The following is a 13,425-nucleotide window of genomic DNA, read 5'->3' as shown; positions in this document are numbered from 1 at the left end:
GTCTACTTTACATGCTTCGCTTTGTATAGTCACTAGCTAACCTTACAAATCTATCCGTCACACCGTAGTACCTTTCCTGCGCACATTAAACTTAACGTCAAAGTTGACGGTGCAACCCACCCTTAGTGATAAGTGTACATTGCCTTTAATGAAGTAAAAATTGATATGTCAAATATTTTGTAAACAGAAACTTACATAGAAATAAAATCATGGGTAACAAAACTTTGATGTTATGGGGAATGAAAATCGCTGAAGTGAATTGTGATAAAATGATGGGTTCCCGGTGAAGACGTGTGATTATTTCATGAAAGTTTCTCTATTTTAAAAGCCAGCAGGTCGTGTAACAACGGCAACCACACTTTCCTTGCAGCCCCTTCGAGCGGGCATCTGAATGTGCCTCATTACGGGAATTGAGGGCCGGGTCAATTACCGAGCTCATTACAGCGACGTATTGTCGACGTACAAGTTACAGACAGACGTCAAACACGCTTTCTAATCTAGTATACCGCATATAATATAGCTGTGGCAGCCATTTATTTCGTTTCTTTTCTTGCAAGGTAAGTTCACGCGGCCGAAGCTGCGTGCTATAGCTGGTTATTAGATAAAAGTGATGTTTAATAATTAGGTAGGTATATACAATCTTAAGAAAGGTTATCATTTTAGTTGCGACCTCATAGTTACCCTAAATGGGACGACTTTGTAGTGTACAAAGTCGTTCCATTTAACGGCTAAAACGGCTTGTAACGTTCAGCCAAGTCATTTGTCCAATTGAATGCCGGCGTTCAATGAACGAGCTAGCCTTCCAATCAAATGGCTAATTTAACCAGATGGCTGCAACATAGCTATAGGCAATGGGTTTACAAATTACACTAATATTACTTAATATTATAAATGCGAAAATTGGCGAGCATGTATGTATATTTCTTACTATTTCACGCAAAATCTACTGAACGGATTGTAATGAAATTTAGTACACGAGAAAAATCTTATTTTTTACCTGGAATATACAAATAGGATACTTTTTATACCGAAATTCCCGCAGGAGCGAAACCACGGGGCGCAGCTAATGTATTACATAATAGCCGGCAACACATCAGCGCCACATTGAGTCGCAGGTGTGCACACTGGTTTCAACGGTTAAAATGTATGTTTATAATTTACACCCTTTAAGCCATATTACATATTTTGACTCTGATTACAAGTATATAAAGTAATATAGGTCCAACTCTCTTAACACTCAACAACAAAAAACATGGTAACTATTATCTGCCATACATCGACTGCATGTCAAGTTACACTATATGAAACTTTGTGCGTTGGCAACAGAGGCCAATTTGCAATGAATTTCTGTGGCCAATTTATGAGCTGTAGGCTGTACGGGGATTGGTCTGCTTACTGTCACTGAATAGCCCTCAGGGCCTGTGTTCAATGGCAGGCTTTACTGCTCTCGTATTGATGTCTCGTCTCGTAACGTCTTCTGATGTGGAGCACATTACGGTAATGTGGCGGTCGTCGAGATCGAATGGCGAGAGATATATGTCATCTTTTATGGGGTGCCGTCATTTGAAACGAAAAATCAGAATTTTTCATAAAGTGTTTATTTTCTACATTTTCTGCTACAAACAGTTATATGTTAGGCCTTTGTTCACAAATATTTTATTTTAAATGAGAACACAATACAGTTAGCCTGGGAGCCTGGGATCCGACATTCAACGGCCGACGAAGATACCGAATATCTCAGATGAAAGAGAGCACATAATAACACAATTGTTAGATAAAACATGTCAAAGTAAATTATATTAAAAACTTTAATTTTAAATGATACCCGAATATACCAATTACTACACGTAGGTACACAACTTGTATGGCTCATAATATTATATAAATAAAGAAATTACCGACATAATTATACATGTAAATAGTATAGAAAGTAATTATGATATACCAAATGAACATTTACGTTTCATAATTAATTTGCAACAACAACAAAAAAGCAACGTGAAATTTACGTTGCTTTTGGGGAGTTAAACAAAAAAATATACATTAATAACAATCACGACTTCATCTCTTACGGGGTAGACAGAGCCACGAGTAGAGAATCTCGAAGGCCACGTTCATCAGCTAAACACACCACTACTATACTGAAATCCATACAAACATGTTTGTAATGAATAAACATAAAAACAGGAGTTAGGCTCCCGAGCAAAGCCGGGACGGGCCGCTAGTTACAAATGAAAAGGGATTTTTGTGGTCTCAAATAATGTGTGTCTTTCTAGAACATACCAGAGGAATCTTCCTAAATGTCTTTATTAAAATAGGATTCTACAGGATTTCTCGGACACTATTGAAAATTTGTCCAGAGATCCAGATAGCTTCGTTCGGTGAATATACCGTGCGGTCTCCAGCGAAATCAGCCGATGAGGGAACAGATGACCTGAGTGATGCCTTCAGTGGTAAGCCGATCTGGCATGATAGGGACCAACACTGTTCAAATGAGTTTCTTTCGGCATTTCTTCTCAACAGTGGTCGTTCCGAAATGCCAGTAGTTTGTAGCTTTTGAGAAATAACTATAAATATAAAAATTGACGTGAAAAAGTGCCTGAGAAGGTCTAATTTCTGAATAAATTATTTGAATTTTTGAATTTGAATTTTATCTGTATGACCCAATACTGTGAGCATTAAGTGCCTTTAACCGTGGGTCAAAACAAGTCATTTATAAATTGAATGTTATATTTTCTTAGTTTCATTGTCCTCGGGCTATTGATGAACAATGACGAAAATTAGGTTCGAATATTTAAAACATTTAAGTGCTTATATTAATTATTCTCATGTACATAAACGTGTACTTGATCACGGACATGATAATTTATTAGAGCTGAAATTAAAATGGACATACATTTCCTTTCGACCATCTTTTTTCAATAGGCCGACTCTCTGTCACACAAAACGCTTATCTATGAAGACTACCTTCAATTCACATCGTATTTACTCATGTCACAGCAGCCAGTGAGATCTGAACCGTATTTAGCTTGAAATTCGTTGTGTCAGAGAGCTGTGAAGCTGTTACCTTCAGGATTCTCATCAGATTATCTATTGTTATTGGGACATCAGTGTGTAAAGTTTGTGTTTCGAGATGAAAATTGGTTAGTTCATCCAATTCGATCCTATAAAGATATAAAAATGGTTCTAAATTCAAAATTCTTTATTCAACTCAGAATGATATGCATCACTTAGGGAGGGTTTAATCTGCGCAAAATACGCTATTTTAAATAATCGTACGTATCGGCGGCGTACAGGTTAAAGTTAATTTCAAAGCTGACTGGTGCAACCCACTCTTATCAACGTCAAAAAATCATTGTCAAAAAAATCATAAATTTGTCAAAAAAGTGGCGCAACCCTTTTTTCCAAAGACGTCAATTGACAATTAATCTTATAAGTTGCTGCACGGATATTATAGTAGAGGTGCTTTAGAGATACGCATCTAAATTTCGAATAGGTGATAAAAATTTAATAAAGGAATGATTTCCAAGGACCAGAGTATAACTAACATCATCGGGACAGCTTTAAGTCGCAGCTCGACAGAGTGACAGCTTTAAAGTGCGTCGGGCTTCAGTGGATTTTAGTGCAAGTTGGGAGACATGAGTGAAAACCTTAATAAAATAAATTAAAAAATATTAAAAAGCTCTGAGTGAAAAATGGACGGCCGCATGCCTGAGGTCAACCCTCCTTGGAAATACTATTATTGCCTAACAGCTGCCTAGGCTATTATGTCCCTAAGTCGCCTCGTATGACAACCACGAGAGAATATGTATTGGTCCTATTTTAGGGGGGAACCATCTCCAGTTTATAACCCATTGATTGCTGATTGGCTTTTACAATCGGCGCGGGAGAAGAAGCTGGCACATTCTATGTTTTCTTTCGCTCACACACCAGCGTGGAAGCTCAGCTTATAACATAGTTACCAATAAGATATTATAAATCTGCGATAGACATATTAAACTGCTATTATTCTCAGACACAATGTGTATGTATAGCGTCCGGCTCGGTCGTAAGCTGCGGTAATCCGATGTCCATCAGGGCCGGCTCGGCGGGACGCGACGCTGGCGAGCTCTAATTCCAATTCTTCATTTTTAACCCCCCATGGAAAGGAGCTGAAGAAATTTTAGCCAATAATATGAAATCTTTTCTCTTCAAAGTTTTTATCCGTTTTTTGTTTATTACAGAGGTAGAGAATTTTATAAGCTTTTTATTTTTGAAAAAAGCCTGATCCTGGCGTGGCGTTTAACTTGATACCTTTAAACGTATCAATTAATTTTTTTATCTATTTCTGTGAAAAGGGTTTGAACAGACGAGATCGACAAAATGGTGTTACAAACACACACAACGACTCCTGTATGTACAATCGGTTAACTCAATACTTGCAACAGACACAGACACCCATCAATAATCATTATTACGCGATGTGATGGAAATGAAACCCAGCCAGCTTTGTTAATTCAAAGGTCGACAACAAAACAACCAATAGTTTCTTACCTGCTGCCTATAATAAAATAAAGGAAAATAAATTTCCACGTAAAATAGACGAGATTTCCACAAAAGCTTGATACCACGCATCACCGGTCGCGGCGAAGTTCGATACCTTCGCGGGAAAAGCTCCGAAAAACGCGCCGTTATCTGCGAAAGCTCCGAGAGATAACCTAGAAAAGTTCGCTAGCCAATCGCGGGGCTTCGTGAAACCCTTCGTAAAAATGCTTTAGTAATCCCCAAATAATGTTCACCCAAAGGAAAATTAACAAATAGAAGCCAGAAACTCAAGACGATTTTGACAAAAAATATATTTTACAAGATAAATAGCAGCCTAAACCCCAACAGATGCTTACATGATTTTTATTAATATTTCACAACCGCGGACCGACTCCCATTGAATATTTTAGCGGTCGGCATCAAAAACATTCGTAAGCCGGGATCAGTGTCAAATTAGGACGATTTCGCTTGTTTTTGTTACAAATTTCGTACAATTTGAGCAACATTACAGCCGGCAGACAGCTGAGCCGCAATCAGAAAAAACTTATCTACGATTTGAGGAAATGACACAACATAAAATATAACTTATTTATCTTGATTGAGCTCTGTCCACTATTAAGAGGAAGGAGTTATTGTAAAGATGCACAAACCGATAGTCTTTCAAAAGATCCTAAACTAGGTCCTAAACTAATATACAATTCTTGTTCTTAATACAAGAGGGAATATTTAAACGTACCTGCGGGAAATATTCTCAAAAAGCTGATAATACGTACGACATTCTTCATTTATTGGAAAGCTATTTTTCAATGTAATAAAAATCAATAAAGTTTCATTTAAGATTCGATATGAATAATAAGCACAGACCAACATAATCGAGATGTTCCCCGTAAATCAAGCAATACAAAGCAATATAACGCCGCTTATGTTGTAATCATGTCTGCTACAATTTGGACCTGAAATGGATGGGATCTGGATAGTAAATGGTTTGAATTCTAGGAAGCAAATAACACTAACAATGTAAAATGGATTAACAATTTAATTTTGCATCTCTCGGTCTCTGTTAATGTGGATTCACAGGAATCGTATCGCAATAACAGACGAACGAATCCAAAACGCTTGTTAATACCGACATTAATGTAAAATGAGCTACCACGATTGAGGTGATGATATAATTATGATTAATTCGCTCCAACTGCTTCACGCAGCTCAATGAGCTCGATGCTATGATAATTATTGTTATGTGCTAGCCTGTGTGAATTGAGTCGTGTGTTATGAAACTTATATGGTAATTACCTTTGAATGTGTCTAATATTATTTACAGTACTAATATTAGTTAATCAATTGCATTACGTGGAATTGTATCGATTTCTTGGACCCTAACGAGGTATAAAAACAGAATATTTTAACGAGGTGCAAACTACAAAAGCGATAATATTAATGTATGTGAGTTTAGGTCACTTAATGATGAAAAATTACCTGCAATTTTTCAATGAAGATACACATGAGTAGAATAAAACCTGTATAGAATATTTTTTATTGACCATATGGTCAGTATGTTAAATAAATACGCTACGTTATCGTTCGAGATTGCATAGAAAATTAGAAAAGAAATAATTCCGTTAATTCATTATTTTTGAAAATACTTCTAGGTATATCTTAAATGAAATAGAAGATAATGCTCAGCTCAAACAGTCATCTATTTGCTGAGTACGTCTGGTCCCCCGCGACTCGCGCACAGACGTCCAGCGACAACCCCGGGAGACGAGCGCACTGCACTCGCGACACGCAGTGCTCGGGTGCAGATGATGTGCAAGCGTCTTTTCAAGAATAATTATTTCTGTTGAATGTATGGTACGTAGCTGTCATCCGCCATCTTGCATCGCGTTTCTTTCACTGGCTCTGGGAAATTGCGAGCTTTCATCTGTATCGCACTATAACAAATGTGTATCTAATAAACTTAGGACATAATTTCTGCCGTCATACGGAGAAATGACGTTTCTGCACTAACTTGAAAACGGAGAAAAAAAATAGTTTGTGATTTTCAATTTAAAAAGTTTGCTGCGCGAAAGAGGTTAAGATATTATATACTTTTACGGTTGTAAAATGTGTAAATAAGTGAGATCTATGGGTATACGTATTTATTATATTTATTTTTTATTTAATATCGTTAATAATTAAAATTTTATTTTTCTTCTTAGTAAAAAAAATATAGAAAAATCTTGAATACTGTATTGAAAAGACGTATATGGCTATATGTGTCTTTTCAACTCAGAAACTTTAAGAGCCGTCTTTACTACTTAGTAAGAATGTAAAAATTGGTTGTAATTTACTATTTAACAAACACATTTTTAGCCATTAGCTGCTGTTCAAGTTATTATTACTATTATTAAAGAAATGTATTATATTAAAATTTTTCGTTTTTCATCTTTGAATTGGAGTTTAAAACAAAATGAAAAAAAACACGTTACGAAATAATTTATTTTATATTGACATAATAATTAAACATCACAAAAGGTCTAATAAGAAATTATACTAATACTGAAAGTTTGCAAATTTTAAAAATTTGCAGTACTAAAACGACAATCACAGCTTTGGTAGCTCAATAAATTCAGAGTATTAGTATACATATGTTCCTGAGAACCCACTTCTTGAAATTCTATGAAATTATGCTTGGGATTTAGTGAACATTCCAAAAGAATTGTTTGAGATCACTCCAATTGAAATCAAATCAACTACATAAAAAACTTATTCTATTACTTCTTCTTTCTAATTAAATAAATGTTTTCATGGCTGCTTAATCCCTATTAATCTTGACTTAGTAATCATATTACATCCAGGTTTTAACTGATACTTATTTTCCATATTTGCAATTTTTTCCATTTGTTTCCTCTGTGCTGGTGTCTTGTCATACTTTTTACGTTTCCTAACTTGCCCTTTCTTCATTAGATTTTCCAAACTATCTTGATCAGACTCTTCGGGTGACTCCGGAATGATAATATTAATCGGCTGAGAGTTAGGAATGATGTCCATTGAGCAGTCTGAATCTTCGGAACTTTTTTGCAGTTCTAAACTTGAAGATATAAAATCTTTATCAAAAATTGAATCGTCTGAATCAAAATCCAATTAAATCAATTTTTATTTTAAAATCTCGTCATTCAAAATCTCGTCATTCAAAATCTCGTTATTCAAAATCTCAAAAGTATCATTATTCAACATTTGGTTATCCATAGCATCGTTATTCAAAATTTCGTTATTCAAGTAATTAGTTTCACTGGAACTAGTTGGTTGTACTAACGAAATTATTTTTGAGCACCTCGATGATCTCGCTTGATTAGACTGTAACAATTATAACCAAAACCTAAATTTTTAACTGGGAACCAGGCCAAAGCCAGGATGCGTATACTTATGCATAATAATAAAATAAATATAAAGTAAAATATAACCTATAGTGGGATTACTTATGCGTAAATATTCATACATATCACCATCACCACCACCACATTCAGACATACCACCCATCTAAACCCGTGGCGTGCCGAGGCGATTTGTTTTATTAGCAATTATTACATTTTTAGTTGTTAATGTTGGATAGGCAGTAACGTTTGCAATGTCATAAATTGAATATTACACATGAAAATATCGTGCATATACTTACCATATTTCCGTAAAAAACACGGAGACGAGCGTCGCATAGACGTCGTCTTTCGCCTCGGCTGCCTAGGCGCAACTGATTGTGCGGACAACGTGCCACGAACTCCTCCTTTACCCCGCAGTCCCCGCACATCAAACGATATTACGAAAAAAGGACGCTACTGCCACTTGCGTCTAGGTAGTTTTACGCCTGGTATACATAAGTGAACAATGCTAACATAAAGAGGCACATCTTCGCCAATCCGACTTTTCTTTTTATTACAATATAGAAATGCCTTTTCATTATATGACACATTACAAAAACTGTGTTAAAAAAAGACATTTCTATTTAAATATGTCTTTTCAATTTATTATAGAACAGAAAGGTCCATCCAAATTAGTATCATTAGTGAAATATTGCAGATACGTCCTATTTTGCAGTCAGATTTTATAGGTTGCGTTTGTTTTAGCAAACTTTAAAAATACTAGCAGATGCGTCTTATTCTCCTGATTCCGAATCAGTATGAAACTCATTTTCGATAAAAACGTCAGATGCGTCCTTTTTCCGTATGACGGCAGATTTAATCTCTTACTCAAATTTGATAAAATCGATTTACATGCTCGTAGATGCCTTTATGAGACATATATTTAGAAATAATGGATATTCAGATAATGGTATTAACATTTATGTCAAAAACTTCACGTCATCGTAAGGTTACTCGTTTAAAATATAAAGAAAAATATATAACTGTGTGATTGTTAGTTCCCGTGTTAGAGCCGTGATTGCAGCGCCGTGCTCCCATACAAATGACTTCATTAGAACATCTCATTAGTGAGGATGAGAGTTCCATGCTAATGTATAGAAAGGCTGGAGAAAAACTGCTTTAGATTTTATATTCTAAAGCATATAATGCGTGACCCAGTATAGCAACACTAAATTAGATGAAAATTGAGTAAATTTAATGAAAAACCATGTGACAGTAATAGTATGGCCAATGATTATAAACAGGTGGAGAACGACACGCCTCCAAAGTTTGCCATTTTAAAAAATTCTGTCCAGTATTAGTTGATAGTAAAGATTCATGGAATCTCACAATTATTTTGTTATTGAGTGTGTTGTTAATCATAACTGGTGGCCAATTTTATACACAAGCAAATTGTACATTCAGCCTTATGATACTCATATGTGTCTAGGGTTATTCGGGTGATTCCCAGGCGTCAGTCTGCAATCTGGCGTCGACACGGGATTGTAAAAAGACCATGCCCGTCGCGGCCGGCGCCGTGTCACAGCAGCCGCTTATGAGATTCTGCTCTCGCGAGCTGAGAAACACGTGGAACCCTCTCTTTCTTTCTCTCTTTATGAGTTCTTTTCAGTTTACTTCAACGGCCATAAAGTGTCGGAGTCCAAGGTTCGCTTTATTACTTATTTTTCTCCACTTTGCATGTTCTTCGACTTTCTTAATGAATTATGACACGCATATCATCTGTGACGACGATATAAAAGCACTTTTTAGGATATCCCCTTCTGCCAAAACCATACCAGTGTATGCCGTCGTCTCTTTTTATAATGTCAATAACAGGTTGATAAAAAATCAAACAAATATTTTCAACAAAGAATTTCGACCCAGTGACCTAGTGCTCCTGAGGGCGAAGTGCGGGTTTGCATTTTCACTCACCATCGATTCGATTCGAAGTGTGACTCAGCGATCCAATAACATTACAGTGTGGTTGTCGTTGCGTCACAATGGCGCAAGGTGATTGGTTTGCTGTGTCTCATTTCGAATCGATTCGATGGTAAGAAGTGAAAAAACCCGCACTTCACCCACGTGCTGGTTTCGATTACCAACGTGGACAATTTGTACTTATTTATCTGCCTGCTGTTGTAGGCCAGCTGAGCTTGTGCTCATTGGTTTCCCGATACAAAAGTGTTTAGTAGGGGCCGTTGATAGTTGTCCATTTATAGTTCAATGTTTTCGACTCTGGTTTAAATTTGCATGTTTATTTATTTTGTATCTATTTATCCAATGTAGTAGGTTGATTTAAATTGTATAATTTATTAAAGCATTTATTAAAGCTTGAGAACTATTCTTCATTTCAACATAATTTCTTATAATGAAACAAGTCAGAATATATATTTTCCTTTTTGTACATTTATCTAGCCTCAAGTTTCCAGTATTTTCTTTAGTCATTTCAAACCAATCTTCAGGATATAATTGAATCGTTCTAATGGATACAATATGTGTTTCATAGCAAGTGGTTACCGCCCTCGCTTCCATTAATTAATGCAATGTGATGATTGTCAACATGCTGTATTCACATCGACATCGCGAACTCGCCAGATGCGCTCCATTCAATTCTGATTGATATTTATGAGTGAATGGAAAACTTGACTGACTGATAGTTGCAAATTAATGAAAATACTAGCATGATCGTTCAAAACTGTGCAAAGTAATAAGTGATATCCTAAAAATTTTGAACATTTCAAAATGTTTATTGGCTAGTCAATAGACGCACAAATTATGATTATAAAAGATTTTTACCATTAGAAATATTGACAAATCGAAAGTTATAATGTTATGGTTTATTAATCTTATAGGTTAGTTAATCTATTGTATTAATTGAGTAAATTTAAATCGCCCTAGTTTGATGCCTCCGACGACCTTGCAACTGTATTGTCATTGTAATATTTATTTGCGAAATAACTAGTTTTGCAATTTCTATTCCAATCTAAGCTCTTTGTCGCTGGACGCGTGCTATCGGAAAAAGAGTAATGAAAACCTATCCCCTACCCCCTCCCCCCACTCAAACACCAAAACTCCGCACCCAGTCATTTTCTAAATTCCGCCTGTGAATTGTTAAATTTCAAATGAACTCTAAGTAATACGGCAGGATTTAGAAATTGATAATTAGTAAGATTAAAAAATTAAATCAGCTAACTTCGGCCACTTATTTCGTTGCAAAACTATTTTTACCAGTTTTATATTTATTCTTACCAGGCCCGATGTTTGTCTGCATTGTTATGATAAGTATGATCTGAAGATGCACCAGGGTTTATTGCTCAAATCAGCTAAGTGTTAACAACATTCACTTTATAGAGTTAATGAGAAAAGTAAATAGACAGAAACAGCAAAGTATAAAATAAAGAGCTCCAAAAGTAATTGTCAGTAATAGTGATATTTTAGCTTATTCCAGCGTGAAGCTCTTTGCGAAAGAAATCCTTTGTGCTCGTGGATCAGCAATGTATTGTGTCGCGGAGCTGCAGTCTGTTGTCGGCGATCTGCTTCAAGCAGCTCACGCTATTTATCTCAATTTGCATGTTTAGCAATTTATACATGTATTGTTAATTTCTAGCTTAATTAGGAAGTAGGTAAATCATTTCATTAAGCTTGTAACCATTGTATAATTAAATATTTATTAACACTATATCTATTGCAATGGAAATAAGTTATGGTAACTAGAAATTTAACTCACTAAATATATTTGGATTTATTTTTATCCCGTGTCGAAATCTTGTAAGTAAGCATACTGTGGGCATCCAAACGTTTCGCCTTCCCCTGGTGTGTTGTAACGGTTATTCAAACCGCGACCAAATCTGACAAAGGCGCCTAAGCCCCAAACCCTTTCAATCGCCGCTATATTATTTCGATAAAAAGATAATCTACTTGGATCCCGGAGATTCGGCGAAATATCGTTTATTTTTGATACGCAAAAAGCTACCGACATATTTTTTATCCTCTTAGAGGGAGAAATCAGTAAACACAGTTACATAAGGCCCCGAAGAACATAAAAGAGGCTGAGGCATATCGGCTCCCTTAATCTGCCATAAACAATCGCGAACAAAACCGAGCAATAGTAAATTTGGGCTCAGAATAATGATGTTATAGAAGATACATCTCTACCTACACCCAGCACACGTGAAGCTTTTTTCATACAATATTTTTATTCAAGGTTAAAATTTTCTTAAATAAAAAATGTTTTACCAAAATTAGTAATTAGAAGAGAGGCTAGTGATGTACAGCATTACCTTTCACTTGACTAAAATATCACAAAAGCAGGCACTGGGAAATTCATATTTTCTCAACATGTCAGTAGTAAACAATGTACATATTAAATTCGCGGATTCGCCTCTATTACCACCGCATTGAGGTCCACGGCAGCGGCCCTAGACTGGTGAAAGTAGATCAGCTCAGCTAGTGACCTATTGTCGTTTGATCGTTTGTGTTGTATTTTTGGTGCTCTACGCTTTCCTTATTTTTTGGATCGGGAAGTCATCGGATGGAGTAATGGCTGAATTTTCTGATCAGCCTCCTGCCGCGTCGAGGCGCCGTGGTTGGAATAACACGATAGAAAAAGCAACCTTATTATCCTCCTAAAAATGTTCATAATACGTTGGAGGGATCCTTTTTTTTTCTCTACGAGTGTAGAGGCACCAAATACTCTAGCGTATCGGGAATTTTTACAATTATATGTCGAAAAAAATAGTATTTCTCAATTTTAATGTAAAGGATTTTCTTTGCTCGTTTTTTATAGAACTACTGTGAATAATTTCTATCGCTCCGCTGCTTCCGGTGAAGGAAAACATCGTGAGGAAACCTGCACACTGGTGGACAGTTTAGTTCCGTAGTGTGTATGCGACTAACTGCCACTAGATGGCGGTAAGTAGTCGCAAAAGTCATGTCAGATGCCTTTAGGCGACTTGAATAATATCTGACACCAGTGTTAGCAAAACACACTCGATATGATGATGATCGCTCCGCTTTATATATTTGACCTCTGAAGAGATCACACACGTAGCGTCCGTTATAAGCTTATTTATAACAAAGATGTATATTCACAAAATTTCTCAATCAAATTCGTTGAAAGGAATACACAATATCTCACCTTGCTACCTTTCACCTAGCAAAGAATATGTTAGTTTGTTTGTAATAACTTTATTGCACGAAAATAAGTACATTAATCAAAATTAATACAAGAAAGATACATTGTACAACGGCGGACTTATCCCATGTAGGGATCTCTTACAGTCAACCGGCGATAGGTTGAGAGGACGTGTATACAGTATTATAGTTTTATTGTTGTATACGTTTTATTACAAACTCCAAAGCAAAGTTATAATTAATATAATTTTTTTTAACCAAATAGTAATTAAAAGCCATATCGCTCATAGAAAAGCGATTGATTTTCAGTTGTTTAGAAGAAAATGTACAATATATATATTTTTATTGTGCATGTAAAAATGAAAGGTAATATGTTTGTTCCCGGCTGGCCGCC

At 35.9% G+C, this 13,425-nt stretch overlaps 1 protein-coding gene and 1 long non-coding RNA gene across 2 annotated transcripts in view; both read right to left on the bottom strand.

The window, feature by feature from the left end:
* LOC128680149 (cell adhesion molecule DSCAML1-like) overlaps positions 1-13,425 on the bottom strand; it is a 204,901-nt gene that overhangs the window by 159,895 nt on the left and 31,581 nt on the right. The gene's annotated exons all lie outside the window — the stretch shown is intronic.
* LOC135309955 (uncharacterized) lies at positions 6,994-8,736 on the bottom strand. The gene is made up of 2 exons (XR_010370225.1): positions 8,180-8,736; positions 6,994-7,860 (listed from the first exon to the last, which is right to left on the bottom strand). It is a non-coding gene; the product is annotated as an uncharacterized LOC135309955 (long non-coding RNA).

The sequence above is a fragment of the Plodia interpunctella genome, chromosome 23 (assembly GCF_027563975.2).
Source record: "Plodia interpunctella isolate USDA-ARS_2022_Savannah chromosome 23, ilPloInte3.2, whole genome shotgun sequence".
Taxonomy (NCBI): Eukaryota; Metazoa; Arthropoda; class Insecta; order Lepidoptera; family Pyralidae; genus Plodia; species Plodia interpunctella.
The sequence above is the reverse complement of the archived record's forward strand: the minus strand, read 5'-3'. Positions and strand labels throughout refer to the sequence as shown.